General features: G+C 35.2%; 1 protein-coding gene and 1 non-coding gene across 2 annotated transcripts in view; both read left to right on the forward strand.

Annotated features, from left to right (window-relative positions):
* The window catches only part of Su(var)3-3 (lysine-specific histone demethylase Su(var)3-3), a 298884-nt gene that overhangs the window by 170642 nt on the left and 109854 nt on the right, over positions 1-18388 (forward strand). The window lies entirely within an intron of this gene.
* Positions 18196-18268, forward strand: TRNAK-CUU (transfer RNA lysine (anticodon CUU)). Its single transcript has one exon. It is a non-coding gene; the product is annotated as a tRNA-Lys (tRNA).

The raw sequence follows: 18388 nt of genomic DNA on the forward strand, positions 1-18388 counted from the left end.
CGTGAGATAACGAGAAAATTCTTGTTAGAATAAACTACAAAGGAATATCCGTAAATAAAAGTCTACAATGTTAGATGTTTATTCTTACGACTTTCCTTAAGTAATGTGGGCGGGGTGTATAACTGTATAACCCAAGATTTTTTGTCATTGTATCTTCAGGCTTTAGTAATGAATCCAAATAGGATTGGAGTTTTATCTGATTTCGATCGCAGATGTGTTGTTACCCCTGCGGACTAAATTGGAACGCCTCCTCAAATGTCTCTGCCTTATCACACCTTTCAAAACTGTGCACAGAAGCACTAAACACTGCTGCTGTACCTACTTAGCATATTAGTATGATTGTCTTTGTTATACATATTACTATTGTGTTTATTTATCAGCGTAATGTAATAGTATAATATAGAAACTATAATAGAAGTATAATATAGAATAATCAGCTTAGTATGAAATCCATCTGATGGTAAGTGGCTACTGCCGCCTACAGACAACTGTCATATAACCCCGGATAAGATAATAGTCTTATCCGATGTAGGCCACAGATGCGTTTCTACTTGTGAGGAATGTCTCCAACGTCGAACAATAAAGGGCTCTACAAATTAAAATTATTAAGTCATAACGATGATGTTAATAACGACTGAGTTACTTAACGAGTGTATAAAGATTAAAATGAAAAAATAAACGCATTAGAATTTAAGTGAAAGCTCGCTCCGATCAGTAGCTTTGGAAGCTCGAAATAGAGTCCTTGAAATCATTCGGATGCCAATCTTCTGACTAATGGCAGACACTGCGAGACAAAGCGGTAATGACAAATTGTTTTCATTGTCTTAGGTTCATTGTTATAAATTACGTGAAGATAACATTATCTACGCTATCTACGTCAAGTTTACGTAATAGATAGCGAAGACGACAGATACATTTTTAAAAGTCAGAGATAAACTTGTTTGTGATTTTAAAATTTGTTCGGACATTACATGCATCGCATTATCTCGATGATTTATGAATGTTTCTTTGATGAGTCATGTTCTATGTTAATAAGATAGCTCGTTCAATTGTTTCGTAAGGAATTGTCGGATTGTTTGTTACAATAAAATGTCGAATAAACTGCTTTAGAACGCCTGTGTAGAATGTTTCAGAATATGTTAAAGTTTTTATAGGAAATGCAATAATTCTGTTAAAATTGTCAATATATTCTTCATTTGACTTATGCATATTTTTTGAAATGGTGCAATTTATAAATGTGATCATTATTCATTTTTACACTTGATGGTCTTTATTGTAAATTAGAAATAATTTGTACCTATATCCTTTTAGCTATAAATTTTATCTTGCTTAATAACAAGTTAGAAAGTTATAATCCCTGTATTAAAAGTATTAAAAATATTTATTAAAGGGAGTCGGTATGTTTTCAATAAATATATATATATATTTTCGCAATACTATTTAATATTGAATAGAACGCTCATAGGTACATTGTCAGTAAAGCTCATATGGGTAAAAATGTTTTAAGCAACCAAGCGCAAGTAAAATATGAATGACTTGTATTAAAAGGTTAATTTTTAATTATTTTAATTTTTAATTAGTTTATTAAATTGTTGACCAGGAAGAGTTAGTTAGTCTAATTATTTATATGGTGACATTCATTTAATATTTTCGGTGGTTTCTACTGTTTTAAAGCGTCTCGTGATACCTAGTGACACTGTGTACCTAGTGTCGGTATATACACACAATTTAACAGAAAGTGTCCTCTAGTAAAGGCATAAAATCTGGAATGTTCTTTGAACCTTTGAACATTTCGCTTTCCTATGACGGTGTAAGCCCGCATTTAAAATTTCATTCTCCTTTTCGCCTTACGTGTCAAAGAAGTGTAACTTCAATAATACTACAATAGCAGCACAACTGTTTTGTAACTGAAACAGACAGCTTGGCACACTTTATGACGTTAAACGAGTCTCAAAAGGCAGATAAAAGCCTTATAGTGTTTCTTCGTTTACTACTATAGCCTATAATTTAAGGAGACAACAGATTAACTTGTTCTATTCTACGAAATAAAATGACTAAAGCATAAAATATAGGTACTGCGAAAAAGCTAATATTGCAGTATTATTACTGATGTACAATTTATCATTATTTTATAATTGACCGATCGGTAATGAGAGCGGTTAAGTGTTCATTAAAAGGATTGTATGTTTCTTGTTCACATCGTCCGTACCGTTTAGCGACAGTTTAGCATTCCAAGCCACTGTGGGTGCGACGTGAAAAGCAAACAAAAGTGGTGCGAAACTATGGGATTATTTCCATGGGCGGGTGTCTCGCGATATCGCCTTGTTTAAAAGTCTCTCGTTTAAAAGTTTAATTGAGCATGGAATTAACCCCGTTAAATAAAGTAAACGGTAGTATCAAGTGTATTTTAATCATTTATTTTTATGCCAGCTTCATACTATTTTAATATAAATGGTAGCATGAAAATAAAAAGAATGAGGTAGGTACATAACGGGATACTAAAACAGAAGTTAATATTTAAAGTTTATATCTATGTCACGAATAGAGCTATACCTTCTACCGTCTATGTTTTTGGTGTGTTTAATGTTTAGGTAAAACTATTCTGTTCATAGTTACATCAGCGAATCAGTTGATATTAAAACTGTGTCCGATAGAGTTTTGAAACGAAACGCAAACAATTTTTCCCTTTGTCTACCATTTGTATGACCGAAGGATCTATCGTCAGTTTGTCCATGGAGACATTCCGAAAAGGCAATAAAGAGTAGCGGAACAGAATCATCCCCGGGCACGTACGCCAATTCGTTCTAATAGTCGCGGCCGACAACGGCGTTTCACACACGTCATTGTTTTGTTAGGATGGGACGCTGGCCAATGCAAAAGCCGGTGTTTGTTCCACTTCCACTTTAATAGATGTACCCACCTTATGTGGGAACGGTGTATATTGAATTAAATATTTTTGTGTTACTGCGTGTAAAACTTTTATTAAAATGTATAGTTAAAAAAATGAATTACCTTACAATATTGAGAACTTCTGTACGTTTTGTTAAATCGTTAACATTGGTTGTATTGTAATATATTAAAAGTTAAATTTGTTTTTAATAGATCCTTGTATTAAAATAAATAGTTATAAAAATATTTGGTAAGATACTCAACATTAATGCCATCATTAATATTGTATAGCTTTATTTTTAATTACTTTCTGAACATTAACACACATGAAATGTGTTAATCAAGTTATATTTTATGTAAAAATGAAATAATCATGAGTTGTTCAATCCTGGTGTTCTAGCGGATCGTTTCCAAATTTGCGTCATCTATCGTGTGGGCGGTGCGCTAGGCGCCCGTTTTTTTCTCCCTATACGTGGGGGGCGCCCTGAAGTGGCACTTTGTCTCATAAACTAATGACAGATTGACGCGGGCGGTTGTTCAACGTCACACTGTTTTGGTAACAAATTGTAATGAATCGACCTACCGGACCTCACACCTTGAACTTCCCAGGAATTACGTCATCATCACAATTTTAACGAAAAAAAAATTAAAACGGTTTTTGCTATCCAACTTCATGATGGACATAATGGAAATAGCATTAAAATGGGTTAAATGAGTTTAACAAGATAATCTTATAGTTTTTTAAAACTAGTAGAAATAAACATGACATTGTCAATGATATAAGAAAATTGGTTAATGTATAACTTACATTGTAACAATAGCTATATTAAGTAGCTAAATATATATTTTTTTGCACTCACACAGCACCAATTAATTATTTTGAAGTAAGCAAAAATTTAAATGTAGTAGCAGATTTTTAATCTACGGTAGGTTGAAATTTCTTAAATTATTTCGTTCTTAAATTTTCGACGAGAAATAATATCTATTTCACCAATCAATACCCACTCCAAAACTTTGAGTACTGCTATGTATTGTAAAATCTGGCTGGATCACAGGAGCGCAATGCCGATGGTCCCCTTTTCAAGATGAAGATCTGACGAATCTGTTGCCAGCAGGTATATGATTCATTACTATTGACTGATTGGGAATATTTTGAACCCTTAGTCCATTCAACAATGTATGTTTTAAATAACACTAAAGTGGAACTTATTAAGGTGTATTTACCCAGGATTGTCCATGTATTGACTTATTCCTGAAGCTCTTGTCGCTTTAAAAGTTGATTCCTGTAAATGCCTATCCTTTATTAGTATTTATGTCATTTCCGATGCAGGTGGATCCTACTAAGAGAATAGAATAGGTAGTACCGAGAAATAAGGTGCCTAACAAAGGTACTTACCTATAACAATTTGTAACTATCACTTTTTAATGGAGCCATTAAAATCGTTTTGCGGTTGGGACTCGGTCATAATATTTTGGCGGCTGTTTCGCCGTTTCATAGGTAACAAATGTCTTGCGGTCGATAGGTCTGATAGATTCGTTTTAAACACGAGTTTGAGAAATTGTATTGCTCTAGTGCCAATAACTCATTTTGTTTGTAGAACTGTGAAACCGGATTCCTTCAAAGTGATTCACTTGCAGCAGAGTACCTACCCTGCATTACTATTAAAAGGGGGACTCGGTGTTGAGCGGTCTATGCAGTAGATAATCTAATGTGACCAAATTATAAAATAGAGCAAAAATACCAAAAATGGCTTAACCAATGACGAACACAACGGAAAAGTTAGAAGCATTATATTATTTACAGGTAACAATAGGACTACGAAGAGAAGAGAGTTTGTATCTTCATTTTATTTAGTATGCAGCAAAATTAATAAAATACTGTTCCCGTAATTATACAGATGAAATCAAGAGCATAAATTAGTGACATATAAAACTAGCCAACAAGTATATATAAATGAACAATCCAAAAGCAAATTGTCGCATACTTTTCAATAAGTATATTTAACTAGGGTAAAGTCGACATTGAGAATTTGTTTAACAGAAAAGTATCGTTTTTCTGTTGTCTTTATTACCTGTCCTTTCGCTTTCTGTCGGCTTTTGTTTGTTTCATTTGACTCTGTCCTAATATTACGTAAGAATTATATGGAGGTGTCGAAGAAATGTCCCTAAGTTAAATTTATTTAGAGTCGCTAGTTGTATTTTTAGATTTGGTTGCTATTTTTTTCGACATAATCCAAGTATCAAAGATATAGGTCACTATCTGCAATATTATGATTTTAATGACCTTTACGATAAAGTAAAATAAAAAATATATTCTTAAAATTATAAACTAGCTGCTAAATAATAAGTTTAGGAATTGCTTCAACTCATTACGATCTCGAATTCAAGTTACGTATAAAATTTGGACGTATCCAGTGTATTCTATCATAGAGCTATTACTTAACACAGTTGTCTCCAAAAACTGCCCAGACATTAGTGTCATATTCCCATTGTCACGTGTGGCATTTTTTGTCGCAAATGGGACCGACCGCGTCATCTGTCTTTATTGTTTAACAGCTTTCTTATAATGACCGAGTTTTTGTCACAGAAACTTTATGGATTCACGAAAAAATTGTTTCGCTAAAAATCAGCATTGATTAGTTACGGTGTGACTAACAGTAAATTAGCGTGCTGCTTACTTTCACGTGCAATTGTCTCTTGTGTCGTGTTCAGCTAACATTCGGTAATTTACAAAGGCCCTTTGTGCTCCGGATTGAATAAGCTGCATTATTACTCATGGGTAATAATAGGCAAACAACATACTCAATTATATGTAGCGCGTATTACTGCACTGGGTAGACGCTACCGATGGTGTATGCCTTAATTTGGAGCCTAATGCGTTTAAGTTTTGAGTTGCACTGTATCAAACATCATTACGATCATTATCAATCGGATTGCGGATTACTACAAGATTGATGTTACAGCCGATATACCGCTTTAGTTTTAAACAAAACGCAAATCCATATAAAATTATTTACAATGTTTTCTACATTTTTAAAATAAGTCATACTCGTATTTTGAAAGAATAGATATAATATTTTGTGTCTGCATTAATTTTCAAAATAAATTGTATTTAAAATAACAAAATAATATTTATCGCTATCAAATAATAAAATAATTTTATTTTTATGAAGGTGCGGTAAACTTTTAATTCCCTTTGCGGTTGTTTTCCTTTGTTTATACTTTTATGTAAAATGGAAAGTGTTGCCAAAATTACTTACTCATTCACGCAGTATTTACTGGGAAATATTCAGTGTTGATATTGTTCAGGAGTTTTTGTCCCTTTTATTGGGGTACCAATCGTCTATTGTTTTGTTGCTTTCAAATATTTTTTCAGAATCTGGAAACTTTTTTGCCGCCTTGGGTGTTCTCTTAATTATTGTTTCTCTGTTTCAGCCTTCTGCCTACAATGAGTTTTAAACATTGCGTACAATTCTACGGACCCTATAAAGACAACATTTCAAGGCATCTGGTGGCGCAATTACCCCAGTTAGCAGACACCAACCCATCTATATTGTTTGTAGTTGTTCTGACGTAATTGATTTACCCAGCCTATGTAGTAACGAGCGAACTAGATTAGTTGCGAACTATAAGACTTTCATAGCAAATTAGTTATGTGAACGATAAAGTTTGTTTAAGAAACATATTAGATGGAGCCTTCGGGCTAGTTGGTCCTAATGACAGGTTTGAGAAACAATTAGTCGGGTCGCTTTGAAAAAGTGAAGAATTTTATCGCTTAGATTTATTATATTTGAGAAGGGATGTTATCGCTAGTTCGATTGCCGTACACCGGACCGATCCGGGGAGTATCGGAGTACCGGACCAGGTAAAGCCGAACATTTATCAGCCGTTTAGTTTTTTGTCGTCGCTTTTGTTATTATTCGAATCCCTCGGATGTATTAATCTCGCGTGGGTCTGTCGGAACCGGTCATTACCCAAAACTTAGGGGCGTATTGCGTCCGGGTGCCTAGTTATTAGGGGCATTCTATTAGAATGATCCTGTGTTATTTACAAAATTAGATATATCGCTAAATATTTTTTAATGGTGGAGCCGAAATAAGTTTGGTTTAGTAGGTAGATGTTAGTCCAGCCAGCCGCGTGCAACGCCGTAATGATACTCCACAAAACGGTTCCCGTTGTTAATTATATTGGGATCTGTTTTGTTTCTCTTGTCAGGCAGCCTGCACGTAATGTCAAACCCGGCTATTATCAAGTTAGCAGACCAAGAATTAATTTAATTTTTGTGATGATTTTACAACGTGTAGTAACGTGTATTAATTTAAATATTACGTAGGGTTACAAAGACGAAATAACATCTTTCAGATTTGAAACGATTAGTATTGAGAAAATATTGCAACGACAAATTAAGAAATACTTTATTTTAAAATATAAGTAAAACGCTAATCTTGACAGTTTAAGATATACCTACTTTATACGTCAAATTTAAAAAGAAAAATAAACGTACCTACTTCAATAAAAAATGTGAGCCGTCACGGGACGCCTGGCAGATGTGAAACATCGACATTATTTTGTAAAAGTAATATGCAGAAAAGAACATATTGTGATAGGAACTAAATATGTCATAATGATAAAATAAAATATTACGATCCGCATGGCGACGCGTCGCCACACCGTACACACTACTGCATATAGACTGTATATATATACCATCGTATAGCGTCACGGCATGCGTCGCCACGCCAGAAATCGGTTTTACGTGCGGCTATAGATGTTTCACATCAATAATAAATCATTTTATATTCAATATAACTTTAACAAGCTATTTATGAGTTTAGGCAAACACATGAATAGGCAGTTAAAAGCGCGGCCGTGACACACTGTCATATCTACACAACTTCCAATTTCTTTGAAGGTCCCTTCCGAGCATTGTCAGCGTGCGAGTTCTTTCACTGGCGGAAATGAGAAGAGATTTCCCAAAGCGTCTTCTTTTGGATTACGGAATATTATTTGTCAACGGAGGTCCCCAGCGTGTCCACAATAGCCTTTGCCGGGCCACCACGCCCCCGGAAAGAATCAATTATACGGGCTTCTGTCCGGGGAAGCGTCGAATGGGCGAATTGTTTGTTTAATAACATTTCGTCGCTAATATAAAAGTCAGAGTAAAATATTTGTCGCCTTTGTCCACCCACTTTTTGTGTTACACGGAATGTGATATATTTTTTAACGATTATGGAAGATAGCTGTTACGTCTTCACTACAGGCGGATGTATTAGTAGTTTTTTGTAGGACGTTTCCTGTCCCCGCTACTTTTTAACAATTTTATCGTGTTTCGTGAAAAGGAGTAATAAATTTTGACCTTATAGAGTTGTCCCTTTTATTCAGTGAGGACCAACTGGGTATAACTTTATATTTTAAATTATACGCGCAAAAATGTGGATAAATATTTATTTATACTACGTGACTGTGAGGTATTGAATAAAATATGTTTTGTTCGTTTTGTTTACACCTGTAAAAAATAAGTTTGGTTATATTTTATTCATGGATTAGAAAAAAATGTAAATTCAATTTCGGTTGTTCTGGTCAGAACCATGTTTATTAAGAGATATAAACATGTTCGTGTACAAATAGAAACAACGTGGTTGAAACGAAAATAATACTCCCAATTTGCATGTTTACGATATCGAGCAATAAAATGTAAATAAATAGCAACACAAACAGATCCGCTGGCTATCGACGTATCTATTATTCAATAAATTTAAATTGGATGTGTCTCACATATCAATACCGTAGCAATTCCTAGTATCTACTTATGCAAACATACTTGTTACCTCCCAGAATGTCATTCGTGATGTTTTTACGAAAGCGCCTCGCCGCACGGTAGCTGTTCTCAGCGATGATCACCCATTTCTATGCGTTGCCATAACGCTAAATGCGTTTTGAATACTCCACTGGGTAATATTGTTTTTAAATTTCATCCTAGCAATACAACTCACTTGTATGGAGACTTTAAAAGCATTTCTACTCGCTTTATGTTTACTAACTGGCCGTTATTCTTGTTATACGGTTGGTTGGCAGCTACTGAAAGAAGTTTGGTTTTTTTTATGAGATATTAATGTCTTTGCTTATCTACTTTGTAGTCTTGTACATAATGTTTATATCTAATGTAGCTGTACGTCTCAGGTAACAAAACATAATATATTAACCTCAATAAATCATCCCAAATATCTACAAGTGAAAACAAAAACATAACTTTATGAACTGAAATGTTATATCTGTATATTACTTTACAATTGAGGGCTTATTAAATATATATTTTACAATGTGTAAGCTTAAAACGTAAATATATCATTATTTAAATTATGAAATATTGCGAAGTAGTAGTGTCTACGTTACCGAACATCGCACCGCGGGTTTTTCTTCGCAAATGGTGCATTTCATATAATAATATATGTACTGTTCTGAACTTCTAACATAATGTTAAAATATATACTGTGGCCGCAAATATTTTATAAAAGCACATTAGTTTTCGTAACAAAACAAAATTTCAGTAAAAACTATTTGTGACACCAGTCTAGATAAACTTCAGACTTTTTAATCAAATAAGCATGATCGCATAGTTTGTGAGACGCCATGTCAAGCTTCTAGACGTACTGTTACTGAATTAATATTATTCTATATTAGTATGTGTAGGAAGATAACTGTACGATCAGTAAAGTCCATAAATATGTTGGTCCTGAGTTTGAACTGAATTCACCTAACAGAATTATAATCTAATGCACTCACGTCGTCACAACAATTTGCACGCTTGTGTACACAGAATAATAAAATTACAAAGTAACTGAGTGACAGTTTCCCAGATCTAGCAGTTATGTAGTTGTGAGAATTCTGCGCCCGTAGACAGTTGAGGAATGTCTCGAACTGCATGGCGCACCTTTTAGCATATCAAATATTATTTACTCCCCATATTATCGTTAGGTTCCGGCTCCTTGATATATGTGTCTATGTAACTGTATATGTTGAAAGCAGGACTCTAACATTCAAACCGGGATGTAAAGTCACGTAAAACACGAACGGCAGAGATAACCTTTTGGTTTGAATCTTAGTCCCTCAATCATAGCCCGAGGTTCGAATGCTAGGACCATTGATTTTTCAGTTATTGGAGTAACTATTAGAAATTTATTTTTTCTTGCTTAAATTATGTATTCCTAATGTGGAATTTATGAAAAAAAAACAATCAACGCGTGGTACACAAACTGTGGTGTGTGTATTATGTATATGTTAGACCATTGCTTTTTGTTCACGAGGGGGAAACCTTCAAAAGGTACCTGATGCTGTGGGAGCAACACAGGGTTATGTGGACTCTTGCCGCACTAAAACACCCCCGGTGGCCGTCCTCGGAGCTCGTAGAGGACTCCGGGATCTCCAAAGGAATGCAACCGGAGTCCTCTTAGCGCGTTGCCCCGTCGGGCTCTGCCTAGGTGAGCTTGACGCTCTCCACACCGTCTGGTGCTTACGACGGTATGCGACCACACATACCGCCGTCCTTCCCGGGGCCGTTGGCCGGGCGGTTCGAGCTCCCACTCTTGCCACCCGCGACCCCAGAAGCCCCCTTTTAGTCGCCTCTTACGACAGACAGGGGATACCGTAGCACTATTCTTGTCCCGGAACTACAGTGACAATGTATGTGGTATATCTTTTGTTCTATAATTATGATTTTAAAGTTAAGCACTTAGTTTATAAAAGTTATCCGTTGCATGTTGTTTAGGTATACGCTTTCGTACACGTAAAATTGCTAATAAGTCAATCGATTAGACAAGAAAATGTGTACATTACTCATTCGTATTGACTATCCAAATGTTTGAAATAACCCTATACTAGCAATGATCAATTTTTGCAGTCAATTTCAAAGTCACGTACCGCTAATGAGCGAACACATGTTTGATTTTATTTCGTCGAAAGATATTGTTTTAGCGGAAACAACAGTAGTTTGAGACCACACAAATATTTACCTACTCGGTGTTGAATAATACGATGTTTGTTTTGCGATATTTGGTTTTTTAACTGAGAATATTTTTTATTTGATATTACTAGGGCTCATATTATTTTCCAATTATGATAATTAACTATTTGTTTTAAAATGTAAGTCACGAAATAATAAAAAATAAAGTAAACTTATTCATTGCCTGGATTTCTAAGATGGTATTCGGTTTTTGAATAGTAAGATCACGTGTATAAAAAACTTAATTGCTATGCGCTAAGTGCAACCGAAAATATTCCTGGTATATCGCTGAATAGCCCTCAATAAAACCTATTTTACGGCCGTTTCCTCCCTCTTGCTTTGCATTCATCCCGAGAACTACCAAATCATTAAAGCTTATGTTTGTTGATTTTTTGTACATCATTGTTTGCTTTATGATAATAGGGTGTTGGTTTCGTCGCGTTCGGAGCGGGAGCGACACGGTGTGAAACTTAACGCCTTCATTCACTCGCCTTTTTATTGCGGCACTTAATTTAGCGAGCCGATGTTGTTTTTAATAGACTACGATGAAATTTGCCTTTTACAACCGCAACCACTTCACGGATTATGCTTTTTTAGAGTGCTAATAAGTGTAAGGTGCGCCGTTTGACACGTAAAATGTTGTTGGCGCTTTATTGTTTGAACAGTCTGCTGGGCGCTTTGATTTTTTCTCACTAATGTTTCTTGACGAATAGATTCGAAGTTTTATATATTATCCTATCAATATCATAAATAAATATACATTATGCTTACGCCAATATTTTACAACGGTTCAAACGGTAAACAATAAATTATTTAACAGTATTCATCGTTTCATCGCAAGATTTATATTTTATAGCCTTATAGAACTTCAACTGTAACAACAACTAAGTACGTAATTGTAGTATCTAAGAAATTTTGTTTCTATCTTATAAGAAAAGTTCCCTGACGCTATTTATATAAACTGTTATATCAAGTCAAGGAATTAAGACTTCTTCATTTACTCAACTATCGCGGGTATTCTTTGAAAATGCAATCATTAAAAGTTGCTCGCCACCGCGAGGTCTCTTCAACCTGACTAGGACGAAGAATTTATCAGCCAACTCAAAAGTGCTCAAAGGGAAGTCCGTCCCGACCATTATTTTCCATTGTGCCTCACAATAAGATTTAACTAGCGGCCGATAGATAGCGCGGGCCCTCTGACCAATTCGCGAGCGAACTGCTCACGTAATAGTTTTGTTGTTATCGCTCCCGGACCACTCTTCAGTTGCGTCTGGGACGATATTAAAAAGATTTGGCAGCGAGCCACGCTGATATTGATCTTTATGCTTGGCCAGACGGCTATAGGAGTTCCCTAAGTGCCATGCCGGTTGGTTTAATGACTTCCCATGTTTGTAAGTTTTGGATACGATATATTTTATGTACTTGGCGATAGCTCCGGACAGTTACTGCTGTTGATTTCGTCGCTCCGGCTTACACACATTTATTTTTATGTTCGGTACCTGTTAGTGATGAATGCGACGCCATCGTATTGACGAATGAATGTTATTTATCGTGAGTATTAAATTAAGTTTCCATGTATTGTATCGCGTCAAATTTGACTTTATCTGCGGTCGCTGTCAGGATTCCATTAAAGCGGAAACGATGGTGGTCTCGAATATAAAAAGTTCGTATTAGATAACAAATCAACACGGTTTCAGCTAATTCAGCGCAGCTGCGCGCTTATCGTCCGCGCGAATTGGAGTCAGTATACGTATTACACTCATATATTGTTAAAAACGTGTGTAATTAAGCCGGAACGCGTGAAGGGCGACACCTGCGCTCGTATCAGAGATCGGGGCCGTTACGGTTTATGGAGCATCTACCAAAAACAATGGAAATGGCAAAAAGTAGAATGCGGGCCAAGGGCCAGGTACCAGGGGTGCAGGAGCAGGAGGGTAGGCGTGCGGGCCGCGGCGGGGTTCCACAATTTATGATTGCGCCGTGTCAGAGTGTTAATGAACGCAGTCTGTTGCTCTTTATTGAGATAACGCTCGCAATCGATGGCGGAGCGGGCGCAGAGCCATTACTTATTGCGTCGCCCGATCTTGCGTGTCTCTTTATATATCTACTTATTTTTTGCTCGCCGCATTCGTGCCAAGCAACTATTATTAACGCCTCTCTGTAGTTATGAGATAAGCTAATCCATAAAGTTGTTAACTCTTGTCGCGTGGTAAGCGAATTATCATACTCCTCGAGAATGCATAAACTTGATAATTAACCATTGTGTGATTGTCCGTAACAATAACTCGTGGATAAATTACAGCTAGGAATTACATAGCTAAAAATTCATTCAAAGAGTTGAAATCTAACTAATTAGTACCAACCCCAGGCGATTTGCCGCTAGGAACCTAAGATTGATGCGAAAGATATTACCGACCCGAGAAGTGAATTAATAAGGCAGACAACTTTTCCGAATCGTTTCCCTTCGATAAAATTCTGAACAGTCGCTTCTAGAGTCGCTACATACCTACCTATACATTTGCATACCGTTCAGCTAAAGGATTAATATAATGTTTATCTTAAGTGGCTGCTAGTTATCATAATTTCTTATCTAAGAAATTGACACATGACAGTGTCCGGCGCATTTTTATACGGTGCGTACATTAAGATCTCGTGTCCGGAGAGCGAGGCATCTCGACGACGGCGCATATCGAGACGATCGGATCTGATGATACGCGAGCGCGAATGATATCATCATCCACGGGCCGTATATAACGCTGCCACTGGGTACTTAAAGCGCTACCGAGCGCACTTTCGCAATACACGCTTCGCAGAATCACGGGCGATGATAAAAAATCTGGGCCGGCCAAAGCAAAATAAGGCATTTTTTGTAAAAGTTGCATAGATTGCTCGCGATGCCAAGTTTTATTGTGCGACAATCCATAACATTCATCTGGAATGGTAGCTTATCTATGTTAAATGTACGTACAGTCAGGCTGCAATTTTGTAAAATGAAATATCTTTTGTAAGTTTTATGGGACAAGGGCTTTAAATGTAAATTCATAAAATTAGTATAGGCTTATCGCGCTAAATCTTTAGTTATTATAACTCTGAAAGTACTGAGAAGATATGAATGCCATTTTAATTGTAAACGAAAAGTATCAAAAGGTATAATAAAATATTATTTATTTATTATTTATTAACCCTATTAAAAATGTGGTATAAAAGGCGGACTTAATGTAAAATAGGTAAATAATAGAATCATTATACATATAAGACGCCGAATAAAATTTTCTGACTGGCCGATGACACACGTATGAGTAAGAACTACTTACGTAATAATTGATAGCTAGCTGGGCTAATGGGCTCCATGTGTTGTAACGTGGATTGGTACACTTAATACACCATTGTTTCTAACCGCTACCGTGTAGTTTCCTTGATCGTTAAAGCAAGCACATACCTTTAAAAACTTATTGATGCCGGTTTGAATGTCAATCAGCGTCTGAACATGAATATCATATAGACTTATTATACTTAATTAACTATTCTAAACTCGTCGTTTTATTTAGAACACATTTATGTCAATTAATCATTTAGTAATAGTTTGCTAAATGGCAGGAAAACATAAGAGAAAAATAACCTATATTAATTGCGAAATTTTCGTTTAAAAATGTGTAAGGCTACTTTGGACAAACTTACAACTCACAATAGTTCCATCTGGAAGAACTTAGTAGATAAATCTGTTATGGGATGATCACGACCCTGGAATAAAAACATAATGAATAAAATGATAAAACGAGTACAAGGATATTTTATGCAGCGAGACAGAGCAAAATCTCGTAAACCTTATTTTTATCATGTGAATACTGCGAGTTGATGTAAATTAATTCGAAATAAGGACTTAATTCCTTGTAGACGTCGTCATCAACGTATTTGCTTGAGGACTTAATACTATCTTTTAAAATCTGAGTATTATAAAATAGGTAACTTGGTGTTTTAAGTCTTATAAATAGACTTACTTGCCGTGTTTAGCAGTAAAATGGTATTCTTACAGACGTATAAAGTCTGTTTACCTCAGCTACATGGAGTATTTTCATTTCGTTTTATACACTAAACGTATTAAGGCGACGGCATTATGTCAAGAGTTAAAAGAAATGCCTTGCAACTTGCTGTGTGGACGTTCATATGTGTTTTTGTCTGAAAGGAGTCCCCATAAATATTGGTTTGTCGAGCAGAATACACCATTTTATTACGGTGAGATAAGGTGAGGTGAGTTTTCGACATGGGACCGTCCATATTTTCAATTACCGAAACCTTTTTACCGACCAAAAGTGTTCTTGTTGGTATGATATCTCTTTCATAAGATGTCATGTTCTCGTATCGCGGTCGCATTCCTCGGGAGATGCAAAAAGATGTGGAAGAGGCGAGTTGTCAGCAATGTTATTTGCCCTTTACATATTATTTTGTGTTTGTTTTGCTTAGTAATTTGTAACATTAAATGGAATCTCACTAGGGAGGCTTATGAAATAAATCTTATATTCTTTTTATTATAAAGTTTAAAATGCAAACGAATTACACAGCGCAATTAACTTACTTCAAGTGTTAAATACAATTTTAGTTCAAGTCATATAATGTAATATGTTATATAATTATAATTGTCGAAAGTAATAACTGTATAAAAATAATACCTAATTTATCCCGGGTTTCAGATGAACATTGTAGTGACATTCTAGAAATCAGCAGAAAAAATATGTTAATTATATTTGGGATAAGTTGAGTGACACAGGAGCGATGCATTAGATACAGATTTGTGGATTAAAATCATAATAACATTGAATTACTTTTGTTATATTTTCATATTAGTAACGCCATCTAGCGGCTGGGTTTCAAAAACAATTTCCTCGTTTCACTGCAACATCATACCACAATTTTGTCGTTTTCATTACAATTTGTAGTATAAAAGCAACAAATGAAATGAAAATTGAAAATAAGATTAAAAAAGAACTTTCATAATTTCTTTGAGTGCACCTGTCTGTTTATATCTAGGCCTCTCAGTTATAGATATTATTTCGAGTCTAATTTATTCGAAACTATTCTTATAGACGAGACGTTCCATAGAACTGCACAAAAGTGCTGAAATTACGATAATAATTGGTGTTGGTATAATTTTCTAAGTAGTGCTCATAGGAGTGTGGAGACCCATTGTGAGCATAGGACATGAGGGCAACAAAAATAATTATGGCTTATTAAAATGCGTTGCCATTAAAGTAAATATATATCACGACTGAAGAACCCTTCATTGTGGGCGTCCAAAACGCATTTAGCCGCTTTTTTGTAATCTCAAGTGAATATTCACCGGGAGCCTGCAGGCCCGGCGGCGGCGCGGGGCACGCCGCGTGCGTCACCCGACGTCCGCAACTTATCGACGATGCTATCGCCCGATACCCATTGTTCGAATACGAGACGCCCGTTTAAATGTTGTTAAACTTAGCGTACAACTTGATGAATACCTCGATGATAGTTTATCTCCGGAATGCCCCCAGTAAGAGATCGAATATCTGGATCGGATACTCGGAATAGCGTGCAATTGCTGACTAACCTTGCGTATATTTTCTCTTGTTTATTTTTATTTGTTTTGTGCAATTTATGTTTTTTTTGTGGCGTTGCAATGATCTAAGTAAAATACTGTACTTAAAACTTTTTTTTTTGCAGGTAATGGTCGTGTATAAGATTTAACAAACTAGGTACGTTTCATACTTGCGCTTCCTAACACAAAAATGGTTTGTATGTTGATTGAAGAAGATATAAGGATAGAATAATTAAATTATTACAAATGCGTTCAGATATTTGCCGAGACTTCAACAGTTATCTATTAGTTGTTGCATCCCTAGTTCTGATTCTGATTTTCTACAAGTTACGATATACGAAAGATTCTTCGATAGCACGTGATGGTTTCCTCATAAAGTCCTAGGAAACAACGCCTCCCTAGTTCTTATCAACCGCGTCACGTCTTCCGAAACTGTCGTGGAAAGACATTACTTGCGTAAGAGATCTCTGTGGACCCTTGAAGGATATGTTTTCGGTAATATTTGAGGGACGACGGACTAGAAATATTCAACTTTGTCAGAGATAAAGTATATTTTCATGCCTATACGACTAACATATGGTTGGTTGTAAGTTGATACTATTTTGTGGTTATAAATATTACCGTTGTTATCACAATGATTCCTTGTATCGGTGCTCGAATTGGATTAGAAGCATTCTAATAAGATGCATTAACATCAAATGTTGTAAACGAGGAAAACAAGATAGAGGATTAGAATCTACCTAAAACTTGTTAACTCACTTAAGGATATTTGGCGTATTTTTTTAAGAGTTTAACGTAACTACTTATCTAAGCTTTTTCTTTCTACTACATTTAATCCACATGATTTGCATTGTATGTGCAGATAATTCGTGTATACTATGCGAATCAGCAATGTTTGTTATTTTACAATAATTACTCGTAGTTCGAGTGGTTAAGTCTATCTTTTTTGGTTTGAGTCTGCGTACAAAGTGATGCCAAAAACATTGCACATGTTTTTACTGCGCTTCAAAGTGACTTATACAGTATATCAGTTTTGACTTGTTTATAGTAATGTTATGTTATCATTCACTGGGGCGAAATACGTGATCTGTGTACGAAAATATGTGAAGTAAATGTTTGTTGATTGTGCATCAATTTGTCTGTGTTTTTCCTCAATATTTTCGATAAAAGTCAATGTATTGTATTGTATCTGACATAACATTATTCTGTTCGTGTTAAATTCGTCCTACGGCCCTACTCCGTAAATTGACTAAAGTACAAACTTAGTTAAACTAATAACTCTATTAGTTTACTACAAAAAGTAGGTACTCACCTACATTTAATATCTTCGAGTATATTTAATTACACGTATTTATACATATATCGTGTACACAACAAATCGTACTATTCTTAGGTGGTAAATAAATTTTCCTAAACACGAATATAGTTCTTCAACATAGAACTTCAGTTTCATTATATAATAATATGGAATATAATTACATAAAAATATACTGATAAGTGAAAATTTACTACTTAAATTCTTGTAAATAAAGTTTTTAATATCTATGGTCCAAATCCTTATGGTCCAAATATCCTATAATAAGCACCCAACTATAACTAAACATTGAAAACGTAAAAATAATCATTTTTATCAAATAACACGGAGCTTCTATTTTTAACTGAAAATCATCATCTTCTTGGCAGTATATAATGACGTCATTACGAGTTACATCGGTTTGAATATTTCGCTCATAGTCGATAAGCCCGGCTAGCTCAGTCGGTAGAGCATGAGACTCTTAATCTCAGGGTCGTGGGTTCGAGCCCCACGTTGGGCGCAAATTTCTTTTTTTATATTTTTTTATTTTTAAAATGTTTATTATGTAAATATTTTTTATTTATTTAAATTTTGTGTTACTTTTTATTTTTTTTATTTTTTTTTTATCTTATTTTTTCTT

Source organism: Epargyreus clarus, unplaced genomic scaffold (genome assembly GCF_041222505.1).
Source record: "Epargyreus clarus isolate Ecla_fem2 unplaced genomic scaffold, WU_Ecla_fem_2.2 ptg000009l, whole genome shotgun sequence".
NCBI lineage: Eukaryota > Metazoa > Arthropoda > Insecta > Lepidoptera > Hesperiidae > Epargyreus > Epargyreus clarus.